Source organism: Psammomys obesus, unplaced genomic scaffold (genome assembly GCF_907164565.1).
Source record: "Psammomys obesus unplaced genomic scaffold, mPsaObe1.curated_primary_1811, whole genome shotgun sequence".
Taxonomy (NCBI): Eukaryota; Metazoa; Chordata; class Mammalia; order Rodentia; family Muridae; genus Psammomys; species Psammomys obesus.
In genome coordinates this window covers 7,526,402-7,530,581 of record NW_026591872.1, presented here as the reverse complement: position 1 = coordinate 7,530,581, position 4,180 = coordinate 7,526,402, and the positions used below count along the sequence as shown (strand labels likewise).

The following is a 4,180-nucleotide window of genomic DNA, read 5'->3' as shown; positions in this document are numbered from 1 at the left end:
TACACTGGATATACTGAAGCTGCACAACAAACATGGAGCTCCTCATTCCTGAGACTGCCAAACCCTTACTGTGAGTATCCGCTTTCTCACCACTGCTTCTATGTCCTTCATCTGAAAAGTTCTTCACTATCTGTGGTTGCAGATATCTTATGTGTTCCTGAAGTCCATTCCTGATGTTGAGATGGTCTCTTATACAAGATAGAGCTCTGCAATATTCCTGGGCCTGACTATGTGAATTGGACTTTTCCTAAGTGGAGAATGGGATAGGGTGCCTTCTCCTTAGAACTTCTTCTTTGTCATTACCTTGGACTTGAACATCTCAGGCTTCTGAGATTCCTGAAAAGTTAGTACATAATGAAGCATAATTCCCTTCACTTCTAACCTCTATGTCCTGTCTGTAAGTCACTGTATCCCCCTTCTTTAGTATATTTTAGGTTTTAATAGTAAGGCTACTTAGGAGCTATTGTGAGGTTGATGGGAAAAAAACTTGTGTTAGCTACTAAGCTAACTAGAGCACAGCCCTCTAGAAATCTCCCCAGAGTTTCCACACAGCACTCCTCCCTTCCCATCACCTCTGCTTCTTCCCAACCCTGCCCAGTCTGGCTTGTGCTACCCAGCACCCAGTGGCCAACTGCCCCTCCCAGTCCCTCTGCCTGCTTCTCACTTTCAAGTCTCCTTCTCTCTATACTGACTTCGCCATCTCCCAGACAGCATCACTTCCCTCCCTTCTTAAGGTCCCTAACTCTGCCACCACCCTCAAGGGCCACTATTTGCTCCTTCCAAACCCACAGTCCTTGTAGAGCCAGGCTTCCACCTTAGCCTCTTTTGCCACCAGCACACCCAAAACCCAGGACACTGCTAGGAATCACTTAGTCTCCTGGACCCTGGAACTCAGCGAAATTCCCTACTGATTCAAAGAGAAAGTCAAGGTCAACACGGGTGCTACCCTCCTCAGCTGATGCCATGCTTCCTCTCTGCAGCGTGCCGGCTGCCCATCATGGCCCTTCAGCAAACAGGTAGCAGGAAGCAGAAAGCCACCAGAGGTCAAGGAGGGCGCCTGGAGTTCTTCGTCCCCTAGCCAGGCAGCTGTGAGGGCGGGGACCACTGCTGTTGGCCAAGAGGCCAGGTCTCCCAGTGGCTAGCCTCTCATTGGTGCTTCACAAGATGGGAGCAGAGGGCCGCCCAGGGCTCACAGGCTTCGAGGGTGACCTGCACAACTATGGGGTCCTCAGGTTGCCCAAGCTGCTGAGGGAGCACCAATTGACCCTTGATCTCCTCAACAAGATGTTTGCCTCTCGGTGGCTCAATGCTAGGCAGGTGATGTTTGCAACCAAGTGCAACACGCTCTTGGTGGTAAATGTCCAGATGGGCCGGATTACTCACATTCTTCTGATGAGAGAAAGAGTGCCCAAACAAACCAATGCCCAACCCACGTGTGGCATCCACGCCATCCAGATGAATCCCTCCAAGATTCTCCTGGCAACAGGAGGTGAAAACCCTAACAGTCTAGCAGTCTACCAGCTCCCCACCCTAGGCCCTGTGTGCTTACAGGACTACCAAGGACACAGTGACTGGATCTTTGCCATCGCATGGATGAGTGATACCATGGCTATGAGTGGTTCCTGTGAAGGCATGGTGGCACTCTGGCAGGTGAATCATCAGTTCAGTGTTCACTGGCAGCATTCCCTGGCACAGTAATTCATGGATTCCATGGTATTTGCACATTCATCCAAGGGATATAGAAGCCATCCTCAGAGCCACCACTAACCCTTATAACCCTTATATTCAGTGGCAAATAAACAGGAGATGGGAGCTATATAACTTGATGGCTGCTTCCATCTGTAGAAAGCCCAGAGGTCCCTGTCCAGGCTGCTGCTCCTAAAGCTGTTCTACTGCCTGGAGAATGTATGCTTCACATACTGTGATGAGTTGTCCCTCTATGCTGTTGGTTCCCAATCTCATGTTTCATTCCTCTATCCAAGACAATGCCAGCAGAATATCAGGTCCCTGTGTTCCAGAGAGGGAGTCACAGGTGTGTGTTCTCTGTGCTTCTACCAGCATATCATCACAGTGGGCACTGGACATGGTCCTCTGCTCTTCTATAACATCCATGCCCAGAAGTTTCTGGAGGAAAGGACATCAGCCAGTCCTGACTCTTCTAGTGCTTGTGGGAAAGAAGTTCAAACTCACTTGCGACAGAGGCTGGCCCAACCAAGATGAACTCTGGACTAATTACTTTGGTGGCACTGAAGAATTTGCCAATGCACTCGACACTCACTGATACTACTGGCCTGAGTTGAAGTTCTACATGGGTGGAGGTCCATGCTTTTCAGGCTTCGATGGCAATTATGCAGGCTTTTGGAGCTAAAGTCTCTGTACTCTTGTGAATGTGCGTAGATATTTCTTTAAGTTCTGGCTAACGTTCTTCACATATGTGCTTGTATGTATTGTGAGCATGCACAAGTTAATAATGTGTGAGATATTTTCAAAATAAAATTGACCCAACTTTCTTGTGCTCAACCACAGAGAAAGGGAAATGAGAAAGAAAGGAATGAGCAAAAGGAGAAGAGGAGGAGGGGAAGAGACAAAGAGAGACAGATGAACAGAGAAATTCCTATATCATTTTGACAATCAATACTTGGTTTGACTTTATCGCTTTTTCCCAGAACACTACATTTTTTTTTCTGTATCATACAAAAAGTTTAGTAAGTCTTAATCTTATTCTTTTTGTGTGATTTCTGTATTTTCTTTCTTTAGGCTAATGCAGCCATTGTTTTCACTGAAATTCAGTAATTTAGTTTTATCAGCATTTCAATAATCTGTTCAAGACACTTAAATGTTTCATATGAATAGCATTGGGATAAAACATGTTTAAAATATCTTGAGATTATCTCAGAAATATTTAAAGCTATAATCAAATATATATATATACTTTAAGTTCTAGATTATTACAATTTGGAGTTTCCTTCATTTGAATGTAGAAATACATAGTACCAGTTGTTTGTACATTGTGGATTTATAAAATGATTTAACAAGTGTTGTCATTTTTTTCTGTTTTTCTTTTCCTTTTTTTATTAATTAGAGTTTATTCACTTTGTATCCCAGCTGTTTGCCCCTCCCTCATTCCTTGCCAATCCTACCCTTCCTAACTAATCTCCTCCCATGCCTCTCTCCAAGTCCACTGATATGGGAGAACCTCCTACCCTTCCATCTGACCCTAGCCTATCAGGCATCATTAGGACTGGGGCATTGTCTTCCTCTGTGGCCTGGTAAGGCTGCTCCCCCTTCAGAGGGAGGTGATCAAAGAGCAGGCCACTGAGTTCATGTCAGAGACAGCCACTGTTCCCCTTACTAAGGAACCCAGTCGAATACTGAGCTGCCATGGGCTATATCTGAGCATGGGTTCTAGGTTATAGCTATGAGATTCCTTGATTGAAGTGTTGTATTGGCATTAAAATTAACTATTGATACATCTTTTAATAAAGCTGCCATTAATCCTAAACAGCTGTTTAAACAAATCATCACACAGAGATTAGGATTTATTTATTTAACCTATAATACCATGCTGGGCAATAGTTATTCCATCCTAAACCTCCAAGCCCACATAGTTTCCTACCATTCAGATTTTACCCATTATACTTGCTTTTAGTGATATCTTAGGTCCGGTTCATTTTTCCAAGTAGTTCCAAGACCTCTACTCCAGCATCTGATCTCCCAGCTTGTCTCCTGCTGCTTCTCCTCCTCCTCTGTCTCCCACTCCTTCCTTGTTTTATTTTGGCATGTTTATACAAAGTTGAGACGGGTGATGCATAGAAGAAGTATCACAATGCAATGTCCAGAATAAAACCAGAAAGTGGGGAAGAAAAATCAGCATTTGAATGAACAAGGGTAAGCTGTATACATTCCAAAAGAACATTATACCAACATTGGAGTTTCAGTCTCAGAAAAGAACCCTATGCCCAATTTTATGGTTCTGTTGTTATTGTTGTGTTGCTCTTCTACACTTCAGGTCTTCTTTATTATTATTATTAATTACACTTTATTCATTTTGCACCCCCCCATAAGCCCATCCCTCCTCCCCTCCCGATCCCACCCTTCCTCCCCTTTCTGCATGCATGCCCCTCCCCAAGTCCACTGATAGGGGAGGTCTTCCTCTCCTTCTTTCTGATCTTAGACTATC

General features: G+C 44.6%; 1 pseudogene; it reads left to right on the top strand.

Annotated features, from left to right (window-relative positions):
- Window positions 1-997: 997 nt before the first annotated feature.
- Window positions 998-2,368, top strand: LOC129680477 (DDB1- and CUL4-associated factor 12-like protein 2; annotated as a pseudogene).
- The last annotated feature ends 1,812 nt before the right edge of the window (window positions 2,369-4,180 follow it).